This window comes from Zosterops lateralis, assembly GCF_965231275.1.
Source record: "Zosterops lateralis genome assembly, chromosome: 3".
In the NCBI taxonomy this organism is placed as follows: Eukaryota; Metazoa; Chordata; class Aves; order Passeriformes; family Zosteropidae; genus Zosterops; species Zosterops lateralis.
Window position 1 is genome coordinate 105,477,048 of NC_139764.1, and position 15,135 is coordinate 105,492,182.

The window sequence follows — 15,135 nt, forward strand, 5'->3', positions numbered from 1 at the left end:
ATTCAACTAATTTTACTAGTTTCCATAAACTAGTAAAATTTAATTTTTTAATATCAGAAACTTTATATATGGACCTACTTTTGAATATGCTTACATTGAGTGCAAATGAAATCAATTTGCTTAGATTAAATCACTTGTGTCTTCTATCAGAATTGTATACATTGCTTTGCTTCCATATCATAGTCAGTTAAAAAAAAAGTTAAGGGCTATTAGGAGAAAGATAACCTGCTAATTTTCACATTAAATTTCCAACCTTAGAAATTCCATGATTCTTTTACTTTCCAGATATATTTGGCATTCCTGCTTCAACCTCCTGAATCTGGTTATGCAAACACAGCTTGATTACTCCTCACATGAATCACTGCATCTTAAAAGTTGTTGGTGAGACCATTCCACCCTTAAAATACAAGGCAAATTGAGTTTGAGCTAAATCCATCTCTCAGACAGATTCACATGATTTATCATGCAAAAGGGGATCCTCAGAAGAAATTTAAACATGAAGAACTGGGAGTTAGCAAATTATAAGCATGATGTAGTAAAGTCCTGAGTTCCTTGATCAGGAGACTTGTAAAGATGAATTTATTATAATCATTGCCTTTGTTAACCTTCATGTTTTTATTTTGCTGTGAAATTAATGATAGATACATTATAACATCCAACAAAACAGCCCAAAATAGCAAGGGTCTCCCTGATGAGAATATAATTACATGAGCACTCCTATAAAAATCCAAAATAATTCCATTGCAGAAAAGTACTTCTATGTTTACACTTCAGTGCAATCAAGAAGCAATAGAGTCATGCCATCACTCCTACTGAATGTCTCAGCAAAACAGGAAAAAAAAACTTACATCATTATCAGACAACAACCTTATATCGCCTTGTACCCAAAAGAAGCTGGTTAAACATTATTTTTGTCCAATTTCTGCATGTATTTACCAGTTTAGAAAGACCTAATCATGAAAAGGAAAAATGTGGGGAACATACAGCTGGGTGCCATTAGCAGACTTGCTGAGGGTGCAGTCAATCCCACTGTCCATGCTGCTGAAAATGTTGTTAAACAATGAGAGCCCCTGTACTGACCCTTGAGGAACAGCATTTAATCCATTCAAGTGTATTGTATAAATTACCATAGTAAAAATATCCAAAATTAGACTGTAACAGATAAAATGTATGTTGCATGGATTTATAAAATGCATTGAAGTGCATCTGAATCTTCAATTTCATAATGTCTGATCACACAGTGAAGTCAGAAGGTCTTCTTAAGCTCATTGGACCCTTCCGCTGGGTCCTTGCTGCAGTCTCCAAAGTATTTTCTTGCAGATTTTCAAAAGAAAAGCACATTCAAGTCTGCAGTAATATCATCCCTGTGGAAGTCAATGGAACTGAGATATAGCCTTCAGGTGAAGCACTTAGCCAAATATTCTTCCAAATACTCTTCTCTGTATGGATAAAATTAGGTATATACCTCAGGATTACATGCACGTTTAAGTGCACCTTGGAATATTTATGTAGTCGAATTCTAGGAATTGGTTTTCATTGAGTTAATCCTTAGATTTTTCCTCAAGATTCTTCCTCCTTGGAACACACACGTGGACTGTTCATATTTCTTTTGAATTAGGAGAGAGTCTTATGGTGTGTTACCTGGTGAGGGTATCCCAGGGTGAGAAAAGACTGCCCATAAACTGGCACTGCAGCCATGGAATGACGGCATTACTATGGCTCCTAGAAGTCATAAAAACCCAAGCTGCAGAGGCAGTATTGACCTTCCCATCATATTTTCAAGAATATTTTCAATCTTTTCTTCTTCCTGATTTTCTGCTGCTTTACTCTGTGTGTGTGTGTATATACATATATATATGTATATATGCATACATGTGCATGACAGTGTAGTAGTGGTGATGACTTATGAAGTGGAGGTTGGGTGTAATCCTGAAAATTTTGGATACAAGTGTCACTGTGCAGGTATCTTATATAGATATAGAATTAAGTGTTATTGATAATTAAAATCTAATTCTACAGCACTGCATCTACCTGGATATCTTCATAAGGCAAAATTAAATACTTGGAAGCCTCTCTCAAATATAACTTTGAAAGCTAAAGATGAAGTTGACACAAACACTGGAAAAGAATTTTGAAGTGAGAGGACACCACAAAAAATTTAGAAGTATTCGGTTTTACAGAACAGGTGTCCCGGGTTGCAGTGTAGGATGTACACAAAGTATTTATTCTATCACCATCTTCATGAACTGTTGAAACCAGATGGGCTAGTGTTTTCCCAAGCCCCTGCCTTGGGGTGTCTTCTGCTAATGGTCCATTAACTCCTGGCCCATGAGTCACAGGTAACTCCCTCCAGGAGTTATCTCTGTTTAATGGGCCATCAAGGACCCACTTCACAACTCATCATCCCATTGTGAGATGCTCTGCCCAGGGGGAGGAGCCAAGCATTCCCACCTGGATATAAGCTGGTATGTGGGACAGTGCAAGCAGCACTTACCTACTGGATTCCCAGAGGAGCAGAGCTACCAAACCTTTCTACAGGATCACTGCTTCAGGAAGAGCACCTCACCTGGACTGCTTCCACCATCCTGCTCAGGCTGTATTCTGACTCTGTTAGTGGTCCTTTGTGTTATTGCATTTATTTTATTTTATTTTTACCTTTTTACATTTTTTCTTATTAAATTATATCTCTGACTTGGAGCCTCTCATTCATTTTGCTTTCAAACCACAACAACAGGGTATAAGACCTACCTGTTGAAGACACAAGAGCCATGCAGTGATGCTCTAATTGAAGGCCCTTAAAATATCTTCTGATAATCTCAGAAAGAAAAATAAGGACAAAAGTCTAGTGAAGTCAAACACATTTACAGTTGATAAAGCAGGTGTTTGAAGTAATGGAGTTATTTGGGGAAGTCAAAAGAGTTTGTGGTGTTTCCTTCCCTGGAGATATTCAAAAGTCATCTGGACACAATCCTGAGCAATGTGCTCTTGGGGAAAACCATGCTTGAGGAGGGACTAGATGACCTCCCATGGTCCCCCTTCCAGCCTCAACCATTCCCTATACTTGTGGTGCTGTGAAATCAGCCACCCATTTCAAAAAAAATAATTCTATAGAATTGCAGCAAGTTTAGATGTTTATAAACCCAGAGAAAATTATGCTACACAAACAAACAAACAAACAAACAAAAACACAAAAAAAAAAAAAAAAAAAAAAAAAAAAAAAAAAAAAACCACAAAAAAAAACACAAAAAAAACACCACCCACCAGCTTGTCTCAGGTAGCACATTAGAAATTGTAAGAGAGAAGTGTCAACTACTTCATATTTGGATTTAAGATATAACATTCTGCAAGGACATTATTCTGCCAAAGTATTCTTTTGGGAACTCCCTATGTTTGGGTTGGTTTTTTTTTTTTTTTTTGGTGTGTTTTTTGTTTGTTTGTTCATTTTGTTTTGATTTGTTTTTTCTGAAATACATGCTCCTGGTGACTGTGAGGTGAAATACAGAAACTAGCTAAAATATTTTCCCATGTGGAGATGACATTATCCAGGCCACAGGAATTGAGAATTAAGTTTCTTGTCTCTGGTAGGATGTTTTGCTTCTCTAACTGTTTCCAGCTGGTAGAGTTTAGATACAACTGAATTTATGGGGAGATTATCCATTGATTAGATTGGTCAAAATTGGCTCCTGGATCATAGTGTCTCAACCTGTCTAGGATCTCACATTTTAATTTAATGCATTAGGGGTACAGTTTCTCTTTTTCTATGTGCTTAGTGATAGCATTTTTTACAGAGAAAAAGAATACATTTTTAACAGAAAAGCAAATATTTTCTAGAAAGGCAGTTGAATGCTGAAAACACAATGAAAACCACCTCATCTGGAGCTCATTTTGTATGATCTGCTGTTCACAGAGAGCAGGCATACATCATCTGGCTTTATTTTTACCCTAGAATTTAATGCCCCTTGTGCAAAATGTAGAAGTTAATTGGTAGCTAACTCACTTTGATAGCGTATTTTCTATGCTTGGGGGACATATTTTCCCCAATTGCCACATTTTGAATAGATTTTACCTTGCAGGGTTTACTTTTAGCTTATCATTACAACTTGGAAAAATTCACTACCTTTCCTCCATGAAGATAAGTGCTCCCAACATACTTAATAATAAGATGTCATATGTATATATATGGAAAGGAAAAAAAGAGTAGAGAAAAAACTCTCTACTGTGAAGGATGTACCAATTAATTGTTCACAAGTTGGACACAAGCATATAAATTTTCAAGATGTATGAGCCAGTTCTTTGAGAAAAAGTTGAAGGAGTAACTTGTATATTCAAAGCATTCATTTGTGTCAGAAATGTCAAATTACTGTATGACAATTCCTGTTCTTACATTTTGCTATGCATTCTTGGTTGGAAGCTGCTGAACATTCAGTATCTGGAGTTTTATCAGGAAAGAAGACAACTTAGTTCTCTCACTTGATCCATCAAAACACTTTGATGCACACCAAACTGTGCCTGGGTTTTATTGCCATGAAAACCTATCTGGGATATTCAGCAGCAGAGGTTACTGGTCACTTACAAGATTTAGACTTTATAAAGAAACTCCAGATATAAAATTCAGTGAGAAAAATTGAATATTCTGCCAGAAGATATTGTTATTCAGCCATTTCAGATGAGAGTACACTGCTAATTAATAATTTACAGAAACTTCATAACTTCTAAAATATTGCAGATGAAAATTACATGGAAGTTTTAGAGGGTTTGCCAGACTCTTTGTATTTTTAGTCTTTTCAGCAACTGGACAAATCCTGAGCTCTTTAAAAAAGTCACTTCTTGGGGGTGTAGGGCTTATGTTTTGTTTTAAAATTTCAGTATCAAATTGGAGAAGTCATCAGAATGCAGCTCCTTGTGAAATGCATACTCCTCCATGAGATATTTGTCCATGAGATAAAGTGGACTTAGCCAAAGTCATATTTCTGTTCCTCAACTACGATGAAGGTAACTGAAATGCTAACATAAAGCCAGCTTTTTGCAGCACAATATTCTTCTCCATTTTTCATTAAAATCAGGATCAATCTTTAGAAAAACACACAAAACCCACCTTGACATACACAATGCATCAAGACATATTAGAGGTGTTGCCCTGGAGAGTTCTGCACGTGTGAGTGGAAAGCAGGAGTTTAATAAGCCAAATATCTGAAACTGGGTGAATAGGTAAGAGACAAGGCTATAATTCATTGTGTCATCACACCATGTTCTTTCCCCTATCTGTATAAAGAGAAAACCCTCCAGGGGTATTCAAACTCTGAAAAAAAAAGAGAATTTAAGTCCAAAAATATGATAATAATGTGGAAGTGTTGGCTTGAAATGACAAAAGCCCTAAGCTTTTAAAACTTTACGATGTTTAAAGTTTAAAGAATTTGCATGAAACTGCCATTAGTTTATCATAACCATTATTGCTGCTAACAGCAGTTCAATCATATGTCTTAAATCTGGGATTTTGACAGCTCAGGGAAATTATCATTCTAAATAAGTAATGTGAGCAACTTGCTAAGTAATCCTGAGGAGTAGTCAATTCTCATTTTTGGGGGGAGAATTCTCCACTGGTGTCCATGTAGTTTCCCATCAGATGGCAAACATGCCTCCCACAAGATTTTTCCCCACCCTCCATGAGTCCCAAGTGTGTTTCTGAGCCAGTGCATCCCTTGATGTGAGAAATTACCTAAAAATGTTACATAAATATGACTTAGCAGGCTGGTCTGACTGCCTAGGTTTATATTCCCATAGGGCTCCTGCAGAAGTGCAACAGATGTGTCTCCTGGCAGAAAATCAGCCAAGATAATGAGAAAAGACTTCAACTTCCATATGCTGGTATCAGCCTGGATTTAATGTCCTTATCCAAGTGCTTCCCTTCATCAAAACTTCTGTAGCACTCTGGCAAGTTTCCTCAGTCTCTTCAAGAGATGTTCTCAGAAAGGCTGGCATTGTGTAATTACTCTGCTGCCTTTGCTTTTTTTGCCTATCTTTTTGGCCATGATGATAAAAATAGAAAATATATTTATATTTCCTCTCACCTCTCATGTTTGAGTGAGACCAATACCAGTGAATACAGTTGAATGTATACTTTTTGCTAATAAATGCAACCCTGGCTGGCTTTAACAGAAGATCTGCATTTGTCTTAATGGTGAATGAATTCTAAGTCTTTATCCTAAATACCTCATTTGATGTTTATTAGAATAATCAGACTCTGTTATTGGTCCAGCCCCCAAGAAGAGCTTGAGTTTTGTGAGAAATACTAGCAGATCTGTGTTCTCATTTTATATTCATATGGGAAGGGCCTCAAATCTTCAAAGGCAGATGGGTGGCAAGATATCAATAGTATGCTGGGATGAGGGGAAGTCTTATTCAAGCCTGAATCTAGGTGTTTTCTTCAGTTTTGTCAATGTCTTCTAGTATTCTAAAAACCTCTGGATTTCAAACTCCAAATTCCCCCAAAATAGAGAAGGAATCTGGAGGAAAAATTAATTTATTCATGTAGTGTCCTTTTTTTAAAAGTTCTTTTCTTCATTATGAACAATTTCAAAATTTGATAATTCCTTACTGGAATAAGAATAGAAGAACTCTGAGGCTTGTTCAGACTAACAGTGTGGTGGAAGTCTTGATCTTTACTTCCTGAATGCATAAAACCCCCATGAAAAGCATTCACAGAAAAATCTCTTGCTGAGACAGGTGCTAACAGTAGCAGAAACTGTTGCAACTGCATTTCAGGAAGTTCTATAGTCCTGCCTCTCTAATGTGACCAACTGCTTCACTCCAACCTCACTGCCTGCTTGGTCTGCAAGAGCCCTGCTACTTCTGCCTGGCATGGATTAGATACTGCAGGAATGCATTCTCCACACCTGCTGGGGCAGGTGTTTCCAAATGGAGAAAGAGTTTCAGTTTAGCTTTAGACATTTTAGGAAGTTTAAGTAGGAAGTTTAAGTAGAAAATTCTGTGGTTTTGTCTCACAGTAACTGGCTCAGCACCAGCGCAAGAGATAGATTGGGCTCTGAGAGTGTAACTCAAAGCCTCTTGGTGATCTTATTGGCAACAAGCCAAATTGTCCCTCCTAAAACATTCAGTATTTAGGAAGGAGCCCAAGAAAAATAAAAGTATTATTGGAATGTTTTTAGCAAGGTGTCAGAAGGTTTCCTCAGACACCTGTGCACAGCTATCATTTGTTTTTGTCATAGTTTGAAAGCAAAACGACTGAGAGGCTCCAAGTCAGAAATACAATTTAATAAGAAGAAAGGAAAAAAAAAGTAAAATAAAATAAATGCAATAATACAAAAGACCATTGACAGAGTCAGAATACAACCTGAGCAGGGTGCTGGAAGCAGTCCAGATGAGGTGTTCTTCCTGAAGCAGTGATCCTGTAGAAAGGTCTGATAGCTCTGGTCTTCTGGGAATCCAGTGGGTAAGGGCTGTTTGTACTGTCCCAAATCCCAGATTATATCCAGGTGAGAATGCCTGGCTCCTTCCCCTGGGTGGAGCATCTCACAATGGGATGATGAGTCATGAAGTGAGTCCTTGATGGCCCATTAAACAGAGATAACTCCTGGAGGGAGTTCCCTGTGAGTCATGGGCAAGGCATTGATGGGGCATTAACAGAAGAGCCCAAAGGCAGGGGGCTTAGGAAAACACTGCCCCACCTGGTTCCAACAGTTCATGAAGATGGTGATAGAATAAATACTTTGTGCACATCCTACACTACAACCCAGGACAGTTTTCTGTTACTTTTTTTTTAATATATATTTTTCTTTATTAAACCTTTTGCTTTACAAAACACCTTTAAAGAGCAGTCTTGCTAATTAATTTTAGCCACTTCTCTGCAAAGGCTGGACCCTCAGAGACTGATACATTAGAACATGATTTATAAGACTCTGGCCACGTACTAACCTGTATCAAGATATAGCTTTGTGGTTTTATGAGGGGGAGAGACCTTCCCTTAGCAAGGACAGCAGAGTACTTGCTGAGCATTGGCACAACTGATCTCAGCTCTTTCTGGCAGAACAGTTTTCCCCAGAGAACCCATGGTGTCTCCAAACATATTTTAGGTATGAGGAAACAGACCTAGCAAGGGGAGATTTGCCCAAAGTCACACAGTAAACCAGGGGCAGAGGTGGGACTGAATCTGTTTTCTCAGCCCAAGCTGGGACACTGACCAGAGCTCAGGATGTTGTTTGGAGTCAGGCTATGCCAGAACAAGGTGCTACTTGGACATCAGACTGTTATAACTTTCACAGGCTAGTGTGCAAATGTTCAGTGTGCCCTTTTGACAGGAGCCAAGTTCAAGGGAAATTGTGTTCTGCAGAATTATTCCTTCCTGAAGACAAGCTACTACAACTAAGCAAGGATCTAGAAGATGAAGGGGTGGCTTGAAGGCATCACAGCTCCAGTGTCTTGAGTCTCACTGTTAGCTCCATGTCCTTCCTTTCCCACTCATATTTTTACAGTGATTCTCCCCCTCTGCTCTGCTTTCACGAGACCTCCCCTGGAGTGCTGCATTCAGATCTGGGTCCCCTTGCCTAAGAAGGTCATGGAGCTGTTGGAGCAAGTCCAGAGGATGCCATGAAGTTGGTGAGGGGACTGGAGCACCTCCCCTGTGAAGACAGGCTGAGAGAGCTGGGGCTGTTCAGCCCAGAGAAGAGGCGGTTGTGTTGGGGCCCTGTAGCACCTTCCAATATCTGAAGGGGGCTGCAGGAAGATGGAGTAGGACTCGTCTTCAGGAGCTGTAGTGACAGGACAAGGACTGTGGGTTCAGACCAAAGGAAGTGAAAATCACATTGGATATGTGGAAGAAGTTCTTTACTGTGAAGGTGGTGAGGCACTGGAACAGTTTGCTCAGAGAATCCCATTCCTGGCAGTGCTCAAGGTCAAGTTGGACAGAGCTTGGAGCAGCCTGGTCTCCTGGGAGGTTTCTCTGCCCATGACAGGGGGGGCTGGAACTGGGTGATCTTTAAGGTCTCTTCCAATCCAAACCATTCTATGATGCTATGATTCTAAGTGGTTATTTTTGGATAAATATTTAAAGTGTTGTTTTTATAACTTTGCATGAAAGAAGCAATTTGAAATGTAGCATTGTGGACATACTCAGACTACAGTTTTTCTGGGGAATATTTTTCTTTTTGATGGAGTCAGGTTTTTTTCTACCACACAATGAAATGAAATTTAAGAAAATAGCTTAATAGTTCCCCTTAGTCCTGTCACAAATTTCAGATAAACCTTTATAGTGGGACAAATATCGAACTTTTATATTGAAGTTATTTAGTGTCCAATGCAGACCTATCATAAAGAAAGAAAGAAAACCACATTTTTTTACACCGAGTGATTTGATGGCAATATCTTGGCTTCTTTGAAACTTATTATATATATTGATGCCTTGACACATCTGAGGACTAGACTATTTGGGAAAGTCTGAGGTTATTGTTTTCCCAGGGTTCCAAAGACATCCAGATGTTTTGTCTGCATTAAGACTAAGCATGTGAGTTTCCACACCTGAATTTTATAGACATTGGTCTAAACTCTAGTTTAGTCCTCTATCTTGGACATTGGACTAAACTCTAGTTTAGTCCTCTATCTTGGACTCCTTCACTTCAAAGTGTTTCATATATATTATTTTTTCTTTCTTCCTTTTCTCCTTCTCCCATGCCAGCTTGCCTATCAAATCCTAGATGGTGCAAACGGGCAGTGCATTTGCATTTAACTACTTCCTATAAAAGATAGAAGAGAAATAAATCCAGATTCTCTCTCCTCAATTCACTTACACTATCTTTTTTTCTCTTCTTCTCTCTGAGAAAGAGCCCAACAGTTTGAAATTTAAATATACAAAGTCAATTTTAATATAATGTTCTTTCTCTGCAAATGAGATTATATTATTCACATGTTCTACAAATCTTTAGACAATTTTTTCTCACGTGCTTTCTTTGTCATCCTTCGTTTTAACAATGCCAAAGCCCATGAACAACCAGTCTTCTTTATTTTAATAGCAATCATAATCACAATGCTGTATTACTTGAGGGACTAGAAACATCTATTTTTCTCATGCGTCTTCCAAACTGCTCCTAACTATCAGATGATGAATAGTCACAAATATTAGACTGAAGTATATTTAAGTTCTGAATCTTTTTATATGAAACATGAATAATAAGAGATTGACTGACAAAAATACTAAACCCTACAACTTTATCAAGCATTACCATAAAGGAGCAAAAATGGCACAAAAAGAAAATTATTCTTTGTTCACAGATCTTTAGGATTTTTGCTTTGAAACTGAAATTGTTGGAACAGGAGAACAGAGCAGACGTTGTATATGCAAAGTCCTAAGAGGTGACTGGTGTGATGTATTCCAATATCTATCACTGAAACAGCTAAATACACTAATGATTTAAGCAAGTGATTTTATGGTTTTATAAATGCACAGCTCTTTTGTCATGAAAGCAGCCTCAATCCTTTTATCTTAAGGGTTGAACTAATCTTACTATGTGATTTAATTACTTTCAAAGGTTTTGTACCATTACATTTACATCTACTGCATTTAGCTCTGAAGTAAATAGCAAGAACCAGACCCTAACAGTTTCAGTTTCTAAAGGCAAGGTTCACAAATTCCTGTTTCAAGGTTTGTTTTCTATTTGATAGAAGAAAAATGCTCCATATAATTAAAGAAAAACATCCTTCAAAAGACATCAAAGAAAACCCCAGAACAATTAAACAATTGAAGAAGTTTTTCTTTCCTCTAAGACCTGGTGATTGCAAGCTCTCTACACCTTCCTCTCGAAAATTCAATTGTATTTCAGCAGATCCATTACAGTTTTTTGAGATTCTTAAACTTCCTTTTTTGCATTTTGTAGCCTTTGCATTGCAAGTACTATAGCATTATTATTTTCTCCAACTTTACATTCGAGTTATTGCACTCACGTGTCACTTTGAAATTTACGACTTATTTAACAGCATTTTTATTTTTTATGAGTTTTCTGCTCCTACCTTTTAAAAAGATCTTAGGGAATATATTTAAGCTTTATCCAAAATAAAAACAAACTAAAAAGCTACCTCGCTAAATTATTGCTTTCATTTTGACCATAGAGACCAATGAAACAAAAATTATTTTAGTTCAATGCAAATTACAATATCAGAATAATATCAACAATGCAAAGCCAGCTTTATGATCTGCCTGTTTCACACACTTCTGATTACGACTGTAGAAATGCAACAATCTGTGTTATTCTTTGTTTTGCTACATATCAGGAGAACAGACTTGGATTAGAGTGTGTGGATGTAATAGCTCATATTATAGGAGAAAAAGAAAGGGCAGAAGGAGAAAGGAAAGGAAAGAAAGCTGTTGCTGTATGTTAGGAATAGGTTTTTAAAATTATGAGTGAGCTTTTGAGGATGAAGTAGAATTCAATGTCACTATGACATTTTATACTAAATATGGATTTGGGTCTTCCAGATGGTGGATGGGAATTCTCATATTTATAGCAACTTTCAAGATTTTAGACCATTTCAGACACAAGTTTGGCAATAACTCCTTGCAGATGGAGGCTGGTTAACCTAAAATGTAAGACATTTATTGCAAGGTCATGTCTAAATGAATCTCATCAATGTGGTTTAGGTATAACAAGAGGTTCAGAATGAATCTCCAAAACATTCTGAAAGAGTGACCCAGCTATGAGGGCATTGAGTAGTTTAACAAATTTTCCTGTGTCTTCTTGATGAAACTGTCAACTGATGAGGTACATCAGAAATGTTCAACTTCAGACAATCTCTTATAATCTAAAAGCTGATGATCTCTTCAACCCTAAGATTTTCACCCATCTGTCTTCCTTTCACATCAGGGATAGCTGTATGCTGGCCAGATAGTGACATTCTCAGCCCATTTAGTCTTGAGGCAAAGAATTTCAGGCCACTAGGAATTTATCAAATCCTGCTCCTCATAGGCTGCATTTGCTGAAGGTCAGCCTCAAGGCACAAGAGTAGGACAAATTAAATAAGCGTGTGTGCTGACTAATTCCTCTAACAGCTGGTCTGAGGCTGAGGACAGCCTGTTGATTTACAGCTTTTTCAGTCTAGCATTTCACAGTAGCAGTAAGAGCACTCTGAGAAGATGGTTTTCAGCAGAGATTTTCTTGTAGAAGAAAATGTTTATTAGGAACATAAAATTTAACATTGGCTCAGAAGTTGAGCATTGTCTCAACATTAATAACGTTTGGCAGAAGTGAGGGAGAGGTCATTTGCCAGAATCTTGAATGCTCTTGTTGTCATATTACTAAACTATGAAAGCAGATAAGCAGATACATGCACTGTCATGTAATGACTCTGAAATATAATTATCTCTATAGGAGGCCAAACTTTTGTAAGCCAAAGCAAAGAAAAATTTGCTCTAAGGGAATATATTTAAGTTAAGGGACAGATGGGAAAATTGGTGAAGTCAGAGAGACCTAGACATGATACAGTAGATTCAACATGTCTATACACCATTCTCTTCATACCCAGGTTTGAAGATGCTGAAGGTGATTTGAAAGGTAGCAGCAATTCCTATGGGTTTGTGTGGCAGCCAAAGATCACAAACCAAAAAACAACTTTATTGATGTCCCCATGACCAAGGAGTTGATATGGCACAAAATTGCCTCTGACTTCACTTAGTGGAGGACAAATAGTACCTTTATAACTGTCTCCCATGTCCATAAACTGTAATTTCTCCAGATGGAGTCCATTCTATTGGGAAAAAGACATTTGATGAAGGAGACAATACTTTGCAGTATTGTCTAACAAGCTAAATGTATTATTTTTTCTGCTGAACTCATAAAACAACCCATCTGTAAAATTTCAGTCCATTTCCCTAGATGTAAGTGATTCAGTATTTTACAGTAAGAAATAATGACCATTTTCATTTCTGAAGCGCCCCCTGCCAGCACACTGTAGGTGCCACATGGATTAACTCTAATCAGAACAACCAACAACAATTAAAACCTCATTAAATATTCAATACACAAAAGCCCCCAAACCAAACAGAGAAGCATTATCATAAAAGTCATCTAAGTCTACAAACATTAAAAGATAGTGTAAATCTGCCATCTATGTACATCTCTCCATTGCTTGCATTTCATAGTAAGCTACTAATAGAGCAAACATAAAACTCTGAAATTACTCTGTCTTGGTCTGACCACAGCGCATGCCAAAGACTGTGAGCAAACTGAATAAATATGGAAGGGATTACTCTGTCCATTGTTAGAATCACTAAAGTTGGAAAAGACCTCCAAGCTTATCAAATCCAAGTTTCTGTCCTTTATCTCCAATACTGGGACATCCCCTCTACTTGAGTAATGGGATACCAAGAGCAGAAAGACTGGGCTCACCAGGACTGCAAACAGAAATTCTGTGAAATCAATGCAATCCATCAGCCTGGAACAGCTTTTGTTCATTTGTTTTTTCTGTGGCTTTATGAGTTGGTTTTTTGGGGATAGAGGGAGAAAAGGGTTATTTGTTACCCACCTTCACTCCCTGAGGCAGCGGAGTGTGATGCCTACAAGCACAGAGTACAGAATGGAGAACAATGAACACAGACACAATACCTTGATTTGGACCCTGTTTTGTGCTTTTAGTTTCACAGTGAAATTTAGTTCAACTGGGAGGTTGGATCCGCTGAGAATGTTTTTCATTGAGCTAATGAGAACCATTAAAATTCTTTTCCAGCACTTTTCATGCTCCTTTTCTTAGGATTCCCTGTAAGTTTCATTTGGAGGGTCTTTAGTCTTAGAGGAACTTGGAAATCAACAACGTGCCTGAAATCTCACTCTTCTTTTCACTGGACTTCAGATCATCAGGGTATGGATGTATCTGAAAGAGCAATTTTCAAAGAAAAAGACTTCTGTATTTCTGCTGTGAATTCTTCAGCTATGAACTGGATATCATAGGAAAAATTTCCCCTTATAAATCACAGTGAAATTATGGAACTGTATTTCATAGGTGTCAAAAAGCCTTTTGCAGCATTAATGATAAAATAGATCCTTGAATTCAAGATATTTCAAGAAGTTTCATTTAAAAAATGGTGGCATCCAAATCCTAGTCTGTGTAGCAACGCTGTACCTTGTCTTTCATCTTTATGAGCTGACCCAGAGAATAATGGATTGTCATAAAACATGTTGGGTAATTGGCAATTATTGCCAATAAAACTGAAACCTAAAGTGAATAATACAAAAATATTCATCCATTTTGTTTTGCTGTAGGACTTAGAATGGACGACATAAATAGGGCTTCAAAGTTATAAGATATAGCTGTGTAGGAAGAAAGCCCAAAAAAGCCCTCTGGAATGTGATGTTCATCTTGAAAACCAGGAGCATTTCAGTATTATTTCAGTACACAATTAGTTTCTTTGACTGTTTACATGCAGAACACTCCATGGTCTCCCTTGTACCTGGGATATGCCACCCAAAGAGGCATTAGGTTAACAGGTAGAATAAGGCTTATTACACTATAAAATAGTTGATTTATCACTTGTTTGTTCCATGTCAATATAATTAAAGCTGAAAAGTGATGATAGCTCTTGAACATCTGTCTTTAGCTTTCATATTCTTCACAGTCTGTTGATTGGGTTATGTTTTGTATTATTTCAGTGTCCACAACTGTCAAGTGAAATGGGAGAGAGCTGGTATGAAGTGGTGAGCTGAAGTCAGAAGCAGCACTTCATTTGTTTTTTACATTAATAGACTATGACAGCTCCAGCTCTGAACAAATTGTTTTCAGTTGTTTGATGGGTCTCAGCTGCTCCTAACTGGAAGGTGACCAGATTTTCTTTTAGTTGAAAAGTAAGAACTATTGTAGTAGAGTTATAGTCTTTTCGCTTTTTCCTAACATATCATCAAATTCCTTCAAATCTTTTAATGTCTTAAAGCACCAAATCTCATGCAAAATTAGACATTATATTGAAGTATTATCCACACAGAGGAAGGCCAGTGTCACAACCTAAGTGTCCTAAGTGTCACAACAATTTTCTCTTTAAAAATTAAAATAGCTCTGTTTTATAGGATTTCTGTTGATAAAGATCCTATTATCCTGTTTTTCAGGGAGCTGACACTGAAATATTCACCTATAGCTAAAAAAATA